Source organism: Manduca sexta, chromosome 3 (genome assembly GCF_014839805.1).
Source record: "Manduca sexta isolate Smith_Timp_Sample1 chromosome 3, JHU_Msex_v1.0, whole genome shotgun sequence".
Lineage (NCBI taxonomy): Eukaryota > Metazoa > Arthropoda > Insecta > Lepidoptera > Sphingidae > Manduca > Manduca sexta.
The window spans coordinates 1130611-1147597 of NC_051117.1; the positions used below are offsets into that span (position 1 = coordinate 1130611).

The 16987-nt window shown below is 34.8% G+C and overlaps 1 protein-coding gene across 1 annotated transcript in view; it reads left to right on the plus strand.

Moving 5' to 3' along the window:
- Window positions 1-883: 883 nt before the first annotated feature.
- The window catches only part of LOC115456009 (plasma membrane calcium-transporting ATPase 2), a 151527-nt gene continuing 135423 nt past the window's right edge, over window positions 884-16987 (plus strand). The window contains exon 1 of the mRNA XM_037438715.1: window positions 884-1291. The gene's annotated coding sequence lies outside the window, so the exon portion shown is untranslated. The remainder of the gene's footprint in view (window positions 1292-16987) is intronic.

Genomic DNA, 16987 nt, shown 5'->3' on the forward strand with positions numbered 1-16987 from the left:
CTTTACGTCCCAGTGTGATGGTTTGTGCTAGATTTTTATTGATTTTGATATAGTGGTTATTGCACCTGCTTGGTTCAGTGGCAATGTGGCCAGTAGACTGGAATGTCTAAGGTTCAATTCTCTTGTCTGGTCTTTTCTAACATATTTTTTAAGACTGATTTTCCACATTTAAGACAGGCAGGAAACAAAATCATTTCTATACCATTTTTTTAAGTGTGTTGCATAAAACAATCTTTGGAAGGGTATAAAGATAAATAAAGAGACAGTGAATATAAACAGATGTTCTTCCGACAGTAAGAAAGTCAAAATTGTAGTCATTTTAAGCCCATATGTTAGAGACACATTATTGAAGATTGATTTAAATTCCAGTTAATAATTCCTTATATTTCAAAAGAATTAATGATTTTCTTAATTACCATAACTAATTTTGTTTACTATCTAATGATATATTCACTATTTAACTAATGGAAGTGTCATAGTATTATTAACTAATTTCATAAATTAACATCAATTATAAGCCTTTTAACATTGCGTAGCCATCTACGCTTTAACGCTACGATGCTTAGCGCTACATGACTACGTCGTAGGGCGTAGCAGTACCGCAAGCACCGCCTTGCTACGACACATATTTTATTTACATCTCATAAACTTCACAATAACCCTTCGTACATAATGCATGTACAAATTTAAGCGCTTCAAAACGCTTTATTACCTTATAAAGTGTAAAATATTTGTTTTCTTGATTATTCCACGAATTTCTCTTCAAAATTATAAATGCATCTTTTTATTTCTGTCCTGATTGCAGTACACGTTTAAGATAAACATCTCGTTTTACTCGAGCTAATCAGGCCCTCGTTTGTTCCAGGTTAATGCGAGCCGTGTGACAGGGACGACGATACCGAACCTCCATCTAAAACGGCTTATATGGAGCGAGACGGGTATACGACGCGTGCTCCGCCGCGTAAAACACACAAAAACCGCGAATGTAGGTAATAGCGCGGGAGCTGGATTTCAAAATTCGTAATTCGAATTTCGAACGCCTAATCCGGAGTGCGAACTGTAGAATCGGTTAGTTAGTGACTGCCTTACCTCAGTACACGATGTGTTTGGTATAGTTGAGTGGTTCTAGGTAGGTGTTGAGTATAGTACTATTGATATAAAGGCGTGGTGGGGACGGTGTGTGCGTGTGTCATCGAGGTGTGTTCGGCGTGTGTGATGCAGCGGCAGCCGCGCACGCGCATCCAACGGCTGACACAGAAGCCTAGCGTGCTGGTCTGACGAATCCGTAAAGGTAAGGTTTATAGATTTGTTTAATATTTAGAATATAATTATTATAGTTTATTAAAAAAAAACTCCAGTATAAGAAATGTATAATAATACCCTGTTAGGAGAGTAATGAAGATAATATTTATTTATATGTTTAGACACGTAGGAGAAACATACAAAAGAAGGTAATTAACAATATATCTGGAATGGCTTTATATGCTGGTTGGTAGTGTGCCTTCCCAAGAGTACATAATTTTTGAGGCATAAGTATATGACTAATAAAAAACATGGATTTATCCTATTTTTTAAATTAAAATTCAAAGCAAAATAATGTATAAAAATAACAATGTTACGTAACGAAAAATCTTCAACGTTAATTCTATCTCAGAAGACTCAATTTAATACAAATCAATGGGATACTCTTAATAATGATTATATCACCTGATAAAAATAAATTAATCTACAAAAAGGTCGTAACAAAATTATGACTACATTAAGCACACAATGACTTTCACATCAAATTAATATCAATTATGAACCCAAATTATTACACGTCATAATGCTATATCGAAACGTCGACATAAATTAAATATATTTACAATAAAAAATAAAAATGTTGACATTTCGCCGCTCACAATGCCAAATCGTACGTTTTCCGCGGCACAATTTAAACATCCACAATTCAGCGCTTGAAGCGTACTCGTGATGATTAACAAGTTGCTGAGCTAACAAGTCGTCTAGCTGCAGCGCTGTGGGGGGGCGCGTATCGATCCGGGGTGCGCGCGCACCGCGTGACGTCACCGACGCCGGGCGGGCCGCCCAAATGATTTTAAAAGGCTTTAACTAAAAGTATTGTATACGAAATATTACTCTATTATATGCACGCATTATTTCTTATACTGATTTTGTTTGATAATTTTGTCGGTATTACGATATTATCTTAGCGTTTAGGTACCTTGTATTCATAAGGCATAGACAAGTTATGAATCATTCTAAAGTGGGATAAAGGCGGAACATAAATCTACCACCATCCCACGCGAAACCACGCGGCAGTAAAAATCGTGAAGCGTGGGGTGTTGCCACGTGCTTCTACAGATAATAGCCTAAATTCGATAGCCAGGCTTCGGCATCGTGTTCGTAAGATATGACTATTATAAACCTATGAAAAATAACGTTTACATTTTGTTGTCAGAATTAATTTAGATTAATTATTTGCTGCGTCAGTGGCGTTGTTGTATTATAGTACGACTGCAGTGCAAAGGTCTCGGGTTTTATACCCAGGTCGGGTAAAATAATGGGTTTTTAGTCAGTATTAGCCCGGAGTCTAGAATTTGTACCTGATATGATGAAGCTTGCCGCCATCACATCATAGAACGGAATATGCACGTCGGAAAATAGGTACACAGTTGAGCCTCTGCCTTACCCCTTCGAGGATAAAAGGCATGAGTGTATGTATTTTGGTCTAACAAACAAGGTTCAAGAAAAAGATATTTCTTGCCGCACTATCCATCTTGATCCCTGAGCCTTTACAATCTCCAAAGATTACCGATTGTGTTTGAAGCAGACGGAAGCTAGTTGCTAACCGTATTTGTAGAAGCTATCTACTCGCAATTTATAAAATTATATATAGCAAAAATATATTAAATAGTCAATTTAATAAATTATATTCTGGTATTTCAAAATCAAAGACTAAAAATTAATTATTTAAACTAATTATACGTAATTTCTTGCAATTGGCGCCGCAACTTGTGCGTCAATAATGTATGGAATGAATTCTCAAAGCCACATGCTCGAGGGAAGAATTTAATCTACACCATCACTATCGCAATAATTAATGACATGAGCCGTAAATACACCGCATAGGCAATACAAGCACAGTATAAGAAATGATTTCTGGTTTCACCAACCTAACAGTCGATAAACGATTTTCATAACCACGTGGTGATTATTTACTAAGCAAAGTAAAACAGCAATAAAATTTATCGAGATCCAAAATCTACGTAGAACGTATAAAATTACAGAGTAATAACGGTTCTTGTTATAAATTGTAAAAAAAAGGTTTCAAAATCATTGACGTAATATATTCTATATCAAAATAGAAACATAATCGTTGCGTGGCTTGAGGTTTTAAAACAATTCTCAAGTTTGTTTCGTATAATTTAAAAAATATTTATTTTAAGAATTAATCAGTCACTTAGTTGTTGACGCAGTTTCGCTTGACAACAACTAGTACAATTTTAAATATTGGTATGATTTTAAATTACGAGTGAATTTGTTGCTTTAATTAGTTGTTCCTCTAAGGATAAATATTGGAAATTGTGAGAAATTACGAGCGTAGTGTAGTGTTACTATCAATTAATACGGGTAATATCACAATCACAATAATGTACTTATACATTTTTTACTTTAAAATATATTCAGCATATTATGCATTACTATAAAAGCAACAACCATTTCTACATATTTCAATCAGAAAGTTACATGATCCACTCTCGGATCTTCCAAGAACAATGGTCTTTCAAGCCCGAGTAATACAAAGTCTTGCGTCAATGTTGAAATTTATGTCATACCGAGATCTAGAATGGTAGAAGTTGAACAAAAACTTTTCAATCCACAATAAAACCTTTTTCGATTAGTTTGTTTCCAAATTCAAATATATTTTTGATTTTTTAATCAGCTACGTTTTTTATGTATTTAGTGCAATAGAATAGACACGAAAATAAAGAAGAATTAGCACTTTTAAAGCATACGCATAGAGGAAATAAATTTGCAAAAGACAGATATAGACTTCAGTCACTTTGTCTTTTTCTACAGAGTGATAATTTTTTTTAGAGGAAATGTTCTTTCGATTCTTTATTTATAGTGTGGTATTTTATAAAATAAGATCTCGGATGTATTGAAGCATTATGTAAAATTATAATTTTTTATAAGTTACGGAAGTTTGACGAGAAATATTTGAATTTGGAATATGTTTTTATGAATTTTCCACGTCCAATATTAATTCGAAATTTGAACCTTGTGTAGTCAGTTGTCACTGTTGTTTGAAATCGGAATGAATGTGCCAGTGCCGGGTTGGTTTCAAAGACTTTTTGTTATTCATATTTTAGTAAATAGTCTATATATAAATTCGCTTCTTCGTATTGTTCGTAAGTTTGTCTAGATGTCAAACTACTAGTATATTGATAGGTAACGTCGGGCCGAAACTACCCAATTAAAAAAATAAAATTATATATCTCGCGCTGGATCAGTACTTATATCCGTATAAGTAGTCAGTGAAAAAAGTTGTTGAATAAATTCAAAACTGAATCACCTATACACGCTACGTTAATTGTTTTTTTCTTTGTGTAAAGTTTCTATTTATGTGAAGAGAAAATAAATATTTGTAAAACACAAGTGTGCAGGCGATTTGAAGATTAACTGCGTTGGATGCAATATTATTTGACTATTGAAATGGAATATCACAGATGAATCTATAGAGCCATTGAGGTCAAACCCTCTCATAGAAAATCAGCGCTGCAGTACTACTAACGTGGTACGACAGCATCCAGCTAAATAAAGTGTTTATTTATTGTAAGTAATCTTAGAAATATATACTTATTTATATTAGCTGTTTGTATTGTTGTTTTGTTGTTTCAACGCCAGTAATAGATACATCTTTCTTTCTTTCTACGGCCTCAATGGAATAAGAATGTAACATACTACATACGACACAAACACTCACCTATTTACATACCAAATTAATGCATAGCTAAAATTACCCAATCTAAGAAAATGCGATAAAGCAATGCGGCATTGTTTATCATTACAACATTATCAATTTAAAAATGTGCGTCAAAACGTAACGTGCGTCAGAAGATAGTAAAATGCTTTATTATTATCAGCAGTATGTCCTGGATTATTAGTTTTTAATGCTGATTATGTTGTAAAATGTAGATTTGTGGCTACTTTTGGCGTCTTCGGAAGTATTTTGAAGTTGTATAGCGACAGTCTGGCTTCATATGTATTGTATTGAGGTATTTAATATCGTTTTACGTTAACATAAGCGCAAGCCTCATTGCTGTGGTTTGGGTCAATGCATCTTACAAATATTATTCAGACACGTAACTTATAGTTAGCGCATAATTTAGTTAGCGAATCAGATGTATTTGGTATTTAAATTAGGTCTAAGATTAATATTTCATTTGGGGAAACCACGTTAGATATGTAAGTCGCTGGTTGTATCCCGTTTCCAAGATGTCTGGAAAGCTTTGATAAGTTACATATTAATATATCTAGCTATCAGTGGCGAAAGGTGGAATTTTCGAATAGGGAACCTGACACAATATATAACTCCTAATATTCATAAACATATAATATATAATATCAGTCCTGTATTATATACTGTCCCACTGCTGGGCACGGGCCTCCTCTACTACTGAGAGGGATTAGGCCTTAGTCCACCACGCTGGCCTAGTGCGGATTGGTAGACTTCACACACCTTCGAAATTTCTATAGAGAGCTTCTCAGGTATACAGGTTTCCTCACGATGTTTTCCTACATTAATGCGGCCTGTAAATCATTATAATGATAATTAGATTCTACAATAATTATATTATATAAAGCTGGCAGGAATCGCGTTATAGGGACCTTTCGTCACCACTAGCTATAAGTAAGTTTATTGACAGTAGCAGTTAATAATTTAATGACGGAAACATTTGAAAAATACGAGGCCTTTGTTGTGGCAATTTTTATGCTTTTTAAATGAGCTATTTTGCAATTCATAAAAACCTAACAAGACATAAATTGTTATATTACAGAATACATTTAGAATTACTACCGGTCAGTAACGAAGCGTCCATACAATTCGATTCCCACCGGTTTCCCTTTTAGGCTTACTTACGTTTGTCTTAGTTTTTGTTTTCCGTAAAATTGGCCGCGATTTGTTAACTAATGCATTTTTCTTGCCTCGGGTTACCTTTTGAAAATATTCACCCATCGCCACTGCTACCGGTTATGACGATAGGTTCGTCCCTCATCACATCATAGGACGGAACACAGATGGCGTAAGGCGGTTGCCCTTCCACCACTGCCTACCTCTTCGGGATCAAAACCCACAACACACATGTTTTTAGAATACATTTAGTAATGGTTTATGTTTCAATTATGCAATTTCCAATCAGAATTAAATTTAACGTGAATAAAAACGGAGCGAGAAGCAAGGGAAGTATGTCAGAATAGTGCAAAGTGGCAATCCATAGTCTCTGCCTACCCTTATGTGATAGAGCCGTGATATGTATGTAACAACCCTTGAATGCGTACAAATGGTAATCGTTCACGTGGCGCCGTTTCGATCAGACCATTGCATATCAGATAATTTGATAATAACAATAATTTATTTATTGATCCATTTTCCAATTAGTAACAACCTTGACGGAAAAAATATATAGCATTGTATTACCGGATATTATGAAACTAACGACTAAGGCCCTTCACTATTAGCTAAGAACGGAGCAATGCTGTGATAATAAGTCTGGTTCTTAGTGTTTTCGGCTTGACAATCTTCTCAATGTGAAGGTATAGAGCGCTGTGATTGGCTAATATTGAGATACACCCTTACTTCAGTTGTCTGTCAGATAAAGTTAAGGATTACAATGAAATTCCGACCCGATCTGTTCGAACGCATTGTGCGTCCTAATACAGTATAATCCGTTTATTATGACTCTGCCTATATTGACCAACCTCTTATTATGACGTAATTACACTACGAAGTTTGGTTTTCATATAAGATTCTTTATAAAAAAGTCGAATATAATGGTAATGTTCCTTGATTCCCGACGACGTTCGGCACGTGGCTCGTTTTTGTTTTGAATCTCAGTGAGTAATTGACATAGCGATGTCTTCTATACACAATAGTATTAGAGACTTTTTACAATAAAATAAAAAAACAAAAGCAGACAAAAATTACAGATTACTTACATTAAAAAATACAACTTTTATGTACATACATAGGTATGTACTTATTACGTGCAATTTTTATTTTATAAGTTACTATATTTCTCTATTAAAGTACTTAAATACATGCATACTATTTACATATTTTTTTTTTTCACAAAACGCTTTGTATGACGTCCGCTTATTATGACGTGTTTGTCAATTCCCTTCGATGTCATTATAAACGGATTCGACTGTAGTATTGTTGGCTACACGGCAGTGGTGAAGAGTGAAATATTTCAAAAGGTAATCCGAGGCAAAAATAATTGCCTTAGTTAACATATAGCGGACAATTTAACAGAAGAAAAACTAAGACAAACGTAAAAGGGACGCCGGTAAGAATTGGGTTGTATGGACGCTTCACCACTGCTATAACGGTGTTAGTAATTTCGGAGTGACGAGTGCCCCTCAGAGCTTTAATATTCAGTATTCTTACAGTTCATAAGCAATTGTAATTGACGCTCAGTAAAATACATAATATCCACAGCACCCAAGTCAAATAACACTCCCACATCGTCTGCCTTACATTAGCTAACGTATTTTATATTTATTATTATTATTTTGTAACTAAATAACATGTACGTGTCACCTAATTTGAATAAGTTGTATACACTTCTATTTGGATTCTGACTAGCCATTAGATCCACTATAATGTAATTTAGATTATTATTGTCAGTAATCTGTTTAGTGTATCTTTATAAATAAATAAATTGTAGCCCTTAGCATCAGGTGATTTCCTCCTCCCCTGGTTGTAAGAATAAAAGCCAACTTCAACATTACGTAAAGAATAAGGTGCGTTACAATCAAATTATCAAGTTTTAAATCAATATACAACATAGCAGTAGACAGTAATCCATTACGTGTTGATAAATATTTTGTACCTTATCTTCTGCGCAGTAATTAACTCAGTTAATCAAATTCCACTATGAAGTCAGAAGTAGTTAAAAATAACTCATTCTAAACTAAACTAGTCTTGAAATAAATGAAGAACGTTAACAAGTTGTAACAAGAATAACATCCATAAAAAGTTTAATAAAATTTTCATTGTTCTAACTTAAAATTATCTTGCTCGGAATTTTGTGTTTTTTATTATTCAATACATAGAATTTTTATAGGTTCATCGGTTAAATTACGTTTTTTAATATTATAATTTGAGTACCTAATCAAACTTTCACAATAAAAATAAGAATTCTTGCATATTATTAAAAACAAAGTCCCCCGCCGCGTCTGCCCGAACGCAATAAACTCAAAAACGATTGAATAGACTTTTATGGGTTTTAATGTGGAAATAGTGTCAGACCTGGAAAGAACACAGTCTACTTTTATATATAGCGGTATTTTTATCACAAGAAAACTCATTCAAACGGACCAAGCCGCGAGCAAAAGCTGGTCTGATAATATATGTGAAAATTGGTGCCGACATTAGGCTGATTGTTAACAACTAAACCACTGAAAGGAATAATTATTATCACACGGACAGACTAAATTTAGTTTTATATCCGTTCAGATAGCGACCACCGTACACAAGGTGTTAAAACCCATCATAGTGGCCCACGTAAGTGTGTCCGTATCCGGTTCCAAGAGGCCGGCATAATTGTGTCGACTGCCGAGGGTAATCATCTCTCGTCAATCGACATTCTATTGTACCCCACTCCACTTACCACCAGGTGCAGCGGGGTCACTTTGCAGCGCAAGTGTTGATAAAATAAAACCTTAATGTCCTTCATATCTCTAACAATTGTGCAACTTTTATTCTTAGAAAATGATTTCAAAATGCAGCAACCAGTACGTCAATGTAGTTAAAATTTTTATTAAGGTAAATATAAATTATTATTCCTGATATTATAATAAGATTATTATATCGTCTTAAGAACATTCTACAATCACGGAAGCAACACCAAACCCACGTTTTTAAACTGTTTTATAGATTAGATTGTTGTCCTCACAATCACTGTTAGATATCTTTATCCTTTTACAACATTTTGATAGAATTATAATTCATATGTTATAGTAAAGTTAGGATAACAACACCTAAAGAGGTACGGAAATTTAGGTCCTAATTGATGATGAACGAAAGTCAAGATTCTGAGCTATTTATTAAAATCCATTCTCACCTTTAGAATGCAAAAAACACTACAGAAAAATTGCTTTATCCAAAAATGGCTATTGCCCGGCCTTCGCCTGCGTGATAGAGTTTTCCCGAATAAAAGTCCCGCTATATATATTTTTCGGGATAAAAAGTAGCCTATAACCTTCCCAGGATCTCAAACTATCTCCATGCTAAATTTCATAAAAATCCGTCTTGTACATTTTGAGAAAATCCATAACATACAGGTAGACTTAAAGGGGACTTTGTTTTATATGTATAAATGAAGGCACTGTTTATATATAAATAATATAAATAATTTATTTTAATAATAATAATAATATCAGCCCTGTATTATACATGTCCCACTGTTGGGGACGGGCCTCCTCTACTACTGAGAGGGATTAGGCCTTAGTCCACCACGCTGGCCTAGTGCGGATTGGTAGACTTCACACACCCTCGAAATTCCTATAGAGAACTCTTCAGGCATGCAGGTTTCCTCACGATGTTTACCTTCACCGTTAGAGCAAGTGACAATTCACAAAGAAAACACACATCATTTTAGAAAAATCAGAGGTGTGTGCCCTTGGGATTTGAACCTGCGGCCATTCGTCTCGGCAGTCCGTTCCACAACCAACTAGGCTATCGCCGCTTATTTATATATTTTTAGTCAACATTATTCATGACAATAATCCACTTACGGTCATATCCAAACATGCTAATCCTGGGGTTCATTCGGATATATTAAATGTGAAAATAACGTTTTCTGTTTGTTTAGTCTGTATATTGTTTGAACTGTTCTATTTTGACGTGGACTAATTTCATCGCGTTACGATGAGGCCACTGTAATGTTAATAAAGAATGTTCAAGGCATATCTGACAAGGCTAGGTGTGGACTACCTGTTTAGTTTAAAACAGGCTGGCAAATAGTTAACACATTTGTGAGGAGCATTATAGTAGCTCAGAGACGAGCCGGGTTCCTTGATATGAAGACTCTAGGTGTTACTTCTACCCAGTGGTGGCTCTGAAGGACGCGAGGACCCAGGCAGAGCAAAAAAAGGTTCCCTGCTTTTAACACTTTCGTTGGTAAGATCGTAAAAAATATACTCTAAGACACGCTAGAAGTGAACAGGCACCACCTGAAGCCCTTGTAAGCGCGAGGCCCTAGCGGTTGCTCTGTGCACGTCCACCTAAGGCCGTCTCACACACACAACACGTGTTCTGAGGTCAATAATGTACATCTTATAAGTCGTGTACATATAGCTTTTGTTTGCGGCTCCGCCTACGTGAATAAGTTTTGCCGGCATAAATATGTTCCCGGGGGAAAAGTTAAAAAGTCATAATTCATAGTAGTTCCTGAGATTAGCGCGTTCAAACAAACAATCAAACTCTGCAGCTTCATATATTAGTATAGGTAGATTCACAGAGTAAAAGAGGGTGATATAAATTATAGACCTCATTTCGATCTAAACTTTGTCATAGTCCCTTAGAAAAATGATCCGACAATTTTGGCAGGCACTAAGAATTAAGATACAAGTGTTTTGCGCGAGTATTGAATTTGAAGTGCTTAAAATCATACAATACCCTTACATACCAGTATTAGCGATGAAACAAAAATAAAAAAACTGTAATCGTATTTGGTTCAAAAAAATATTGTTTTATAGTACACACATCAGTTAAAAACACAATAAGCAAAAAAATGCTTCGTATAAATCACAAATATATAATGGCTTAAATATATCAATCAATGCCAATTTTCGACCATCGTTTCCACTGAAATCAATTCTGACTAACAAAACATGTGTATTGTGAAGGTGGGACGTATCCAGGAATATCCAGGGGCATTATTTTATTATTTCCAATCTCCTTTCACAATATTGCGAAGGCATCAGAGCATAGTGATGTCAAATGATTTTTTTACCATATGCCACCAAATAACAATTTGCTTTGTTTTTGTTCGTTGCCTACAACACATACACTTTGCGAAAGGTTGGATTGGGATTTCTGTATATGTATGCATTGTTCATAACACCAATTTACTACAAGAGAACAGTAATTTTATAAGAAGGTACTTTTGACAACATAACCTCGTATTTAATTTGTCGTCGTTTTACTTAACAGTTGTGATACCTGTATTCAAATGACTCCTATCAAAATTACACCCTTAATGTCAACTATTACAAAATTGTAATGAACACAATGTTTAAGCATTTGGCAATCAAAGATTTGATTTATGATATTTAATTTACCAACCGTCTTCAGTATATTTACTTTAGAACCCCAAATGTACCTTCACTGTGTGCCAATAAGCGCGGGCTTATGGAGGCGGGGCCCCCACGCTGTCCCTCTAAATCCGCATTTACTCCAAAATTAAATTGCGCTCCCCGTCTTTACCGGCCCGTTGGGTTGTTGATTCACAATGAAATAATCACTAGTCTTTTATGTTTCAAACTGAAGTTTCAGCCGCATTAAACTCTGAATGTTTTCCATCCATCGCTTGCCTTGAGCTGTCCAACTGTCTTCCTGTTTCGATACTAATTAAATCAGTTTTATTTCACTTGATTATCAGAAAATACCTTGACTTGATAAAAATATTATCTTTTAGTGTAGTACAGATTTTTTAATTTTCATCGTTTTAATAGAACACTGGAGGATTACCTACCATTTTTTATTTCAAAATAGTTTGTGTTTCGCCGTAAGCCACTTATCTGGGTTATATATAGACCATAGACTTTGTAGATAGGACAGAATTTTCAAACCTCAAGTCTATTTCAAAGCTTAAATTTCATGATTTTTCTTCTTTTACTTATCTTTACTTTACCGACGAAGGATAAGTGCAGCGTACATTTTATTGATGTTGCACAAATAATTTTAACTCCAGAATGTTATATAAATGTATGATGTTCCGTTATGATTTTACATACAGATTTTTTGTATCAGATAGCCAACGAATAATTAGGTCTTCTGGTGGTCCCTAGACAGCTATAATGCCTGAGAAATGTTGATGCAACTTCAACTTAGGAATGGAATATTATGGAATTTGTCTACCAGTTTTAGTTTTAAAGACCAATGCCCCGTCTTCTCTAAATAATCCAAAATAGACTTGTCTTTAATTAACCGATATTGAATATTAAACCGGTGGAATTAAGTACATATTCCAATCTCTTCAATGCATTCCGTCTGGGAATGTGACATATAGCGTTCGACATAAAATATGTCACTTTCTTTTTAAAATTCAAGGTTGTCTGGAAGATCTGAGGTATGTTATACCTCGTCGTTGTTGGCAGCTGGCTGGAGCCGTAAAACTGCATATTGTGTAGCGCTTATTTTTAACATTCTGCTATTGTTGACAAATATAAGTTCACGAATATTCCAAAAGACAAAAGCAGGGAATCAATGCGACTGGCATTCGTTGAGAATATATTTGTACTCCTTTTTTTTTATAATGATTTCTTATATTTTTCCTTTTTTTTTATTGCTGTGAATGACGAGACGAGCTTGCCATTCGCCTGATGGTAAGCGATACCGCCCGTAATCAGTAGAAACAACATCCAACACCTTGAATTACAATTGTTTGGTATTCGACTGCGCTCGCCATCCCGAGAAGTGAGATTTTAAGTCTCATTATGTCCATTAGTTACCTTCACTCCTACGTGAAGGTTAGCTTATTCTATTGTAGAAATATTTCCCTTGAAATTTACGTCTGTTTCAGCCTCTTAAAATATGGTAACCCGTTTGGATGATCGGAATTCCTGATCACGGCTCTGAACGCTGTCTGATCTCCTACTTGTTCATTAAGTTATATTTCCTAATTTTAATAATATATTAAAAGTATCTATTCCTTATGCGGCGTCGATAGATAACAACAATTAGACACAAATACCCACTAAATCACCAATTTTTTGGGTTAAGATAAATTCTACATGGATATTTCGATTATCTGACAAATCGATCATTGATTAACTACTATTTGTAAAATATTGATATTATTTTTCGATAAACTGTTATTTCTATCGGTTTTATTGTACAAATAAGTGGCATCTGGGGTTTCAACAATATATTTATACGACATCCATGCTCTTTTCATAAATGCATCCAACCTTCTGACTAAGATGCACCAGCTAAACAGCATTTAATATTATACCCCAACAACATATGCGATTTAGAATCAAATGTCTCACTACCATGAAATTAGAATGTTAGTAATTCCGTTTCCGTGTGACATCACTATACTGTATGAGCAATAGTTTACCATCAAGAGAACGCTACTGTTGCCACATCGTATAAAAATATTTATCTCTTCTTAGTACATCTTAGGATTTTTTAGCAAAGACAACTTCGCCCTAACCACGTATTCGGCGGTGTAGTCGACAAATATCACGTTATTTTTAGCAGTCCAAACAGCAACAGCCGCATCCACCAGTGATTTCATTAACTACACATGTAATTAAGTTTATATTTGTTTTAGATAACACTGACGCATTCTACGTGTCGCATGTCGTATCTAAAGGTAGATAGTGCTCTAATCACTTCAAGGCTCCTGTCATTAGGGGAGAGACGGCTTGTGTGGAACTATTTTTTTTAGTTACTTTGCTTTGGCCCTCTTGGTCTAGTTTTAGCGTATATGCTTTTCCTCCCCTTGAGATTTCTATCCCAATTTTCTCGGAATAAATCCTTCCGTAGATGATCGACACGTCCCCATACGGGTTAGTTTTTGTAGTTAACATCGGTACCAAATTGGAACGAAATAAGCTGTGGTAGTATAGAGATAGTAGTAAGGACAAACAATGCTTAAATGATAACTGAAGTGGCAGTGGGCAGCACGAGAAGAGATAACTTAACGAGCTAAAAGGTTAACTGGCTTATATGGCGCCTTATCGCATGATCATGTGAAACGGGAAAAGGCGCTTATGCAAGCCGACAAAATTGTACCGATCATCAAGGGATACAAGAACTTATACTGGTCAATATTTTTATTGGGCTTTATTTATTGTTAGAGTTAAGTCACCAAAGTAAAATAAAAAAAAATGCAAATATATCCAATCTGACTCAGTGTGTGAGTCAAGCGATGAACAAGTAAACGTGCTATTATTATAATAAAATGAGGTGACGTTTAGAAGAACTGGAAATTTTATAACTAATCTTTTGTCTTGTTATGAGTCACATTTATACGTTAGTATGCCGTTTCAGTAAGATCGGTCCACTCGTCGGGCAAACGCTTTGCAAGAACTTATTTATTGCAATAAAGTAAACCAACAATACTACATATCAGGGGCGACAGGTCCATCTAACACGATTCCTATCAGCTTCCCATTATTTAGAATTTATGTAAAATCCAATTATCATCAGAACGATTTGCAGACCGAATTTATGCATATAGTATCTATATGATGTGTGGGTTTACCTTTCGGTAAATTTTACCTTGCGCCACTGACATATTATAATATTGAATGCAATAACACAAGGTACTACAGTACAAGGATGCTGTGCATCTGACACGTACCCTACTAATAGGTGTACAACATTTACCGTTTAACTTTACGATAAAAATATTTAATTCACACGCCATTAATTGATTTGTGTCCAATATGGCGGTAAAATTTTCGAGGGAAATTGTTTATAAAAGTGCTATTGTTGTATCTTAAGTATAGGTATGGTGGTATACAAAATTTATTATCAAACTCAAATAATATGTACTTATAATACGATATCTACCTACATCTTGAATGTTGAGACCAATATCTCTTACCAAAGTATGGTGACCTAGATTTCCAGTAACTTCAATATTACGAAACTATAGCTAAATTAAGACTAATTAATATTTAACGGCAATGACATCCTATACTTTCAATATTCATAACTATTTTTGTACCCAAAATATATTTACCTTAAATAAAAATATAAAAAGGGACAACGGAACTTCTTTATATTCAGCCTTCATAAAAATGTACCAAATAAGCTAGGACGTGTTTACGGTTGAAATTGACTAGAAGGCACGTGATGTCAAAGTATACTGCCATCGACTGTGAAGAACATACATAACATATTGACACTCTTGTATTTTTAAAAGGGTAAACACAGCAGAAGAAAGTACACAAAGGAAAGACAACCCGAACGTTCCAAAATCACTTTAGTGATTTATAAAAAAAAAATTGTTGTTATATAGGTATTTTTACTCTGTGGATAACAGTGTTGGTTGTGTACTCAGAATAAGAACAAGCAGTTGTGTAATTGTTACGCCTACTACTATAATTTTGTATTTATTCAAAGTGTTATTACACAATTGTTTGTTGTCCCAAATAAAATAAAATAGGCATGATAGCCATATTTGCCCATCTCACTCGTGAAGATTATGCGACACTTTTGTTTAAACAAAGATTGCGTTGTCTAAAACTTGGATATATTTCCGTCTGTGACCAAACAAAATATTAAACGTATTGTGTGCTATTGACATAGGACTTAATATTTTAATCGCCATTTACTGGGATAGTGAAGCAATATTAACTTGTTTTCGTCTTTTGAGTTTAAAATAAACACGAGTCATTTGGGATGATTTCATAAACCGTTGGTATTGTGTTTAATCGCTATTGTAATAAAATGGAAAAATAGGTACGAATTAACACATATATGTTGACTTGCAGGTCGTAAGTTGAGTCATATTATTTACCGTCATCACTATCAGGCATAAGTTGCCCATACGCCTCTTCCAGAGATTTCCAGACCGGCATCTTGGAAACTGCCTACATCTAGCCACTTATATACATATCTATCGTGGTTCCCCAATTGATGTAATATTTATCTGAGATCAAATTTAAGTACCATATACAATACATCTGATTCTGGTTACTAAAACATGCTCTTATAAGTCAGTGTCTTTGTGAATACCCGTTTGCTTTAACAGTGGAAAACATCGTGACGAAACTTTGCATACCTCAGTTCATAAGAATTTCGAAGGTATGTAAACTCTGCTTACTTGCACTATGCCAGCGTGGTGGAATAAGGCTTAAACCTATTTAGTACTACAGGAGCCTCATGCCGAACAGCGGGACAGTATATAATAAAGGATTTATATTATTATTTAACTAGATTATCCCGCATACAACCGCCAATGCAACTTTTAAAGCCAAGTTTAAGTAGGGCGTGCATTTTATGACTACCAGCTCCGAAGCTCCGCCAGTGTTTGGAAATACTCCTCTGTTTAACTGCAACGGAAATCAATAAAATACAACTGATAAGCATGAATCCTACTTATATAAATGTGAAAAATTGTGATGTGAGACAAAAGTAAACGCACCGTCTCATAGATTTGGACGAAATTGAACACATAGAATAATAAAATATGTCCTAAATTATATATACTTTTTGTTCCGGACAAAGTCACAATGGCACTTTACCATTGTAGGACTGGCGTGCCTATGCTGTGGGAGCAATGGGGAAAAGTTAAATGGAAAATAAATTGTCCCTAGAATATCGACTTGTATGCCGTCCTAAGATGATAACCCTAGACACCTTCTACTTAGGGCCCAAACTGTTTTACATGAACATAATCAAACCTTTCGTAAGTATATTAAGATACATTTAAATTTATCCTATCTGGAGGTCCTCTTCGTATTCTAAAAACTAAATCGATATTTTCAACATCGCTGCTTAATTCACGCTACGCAA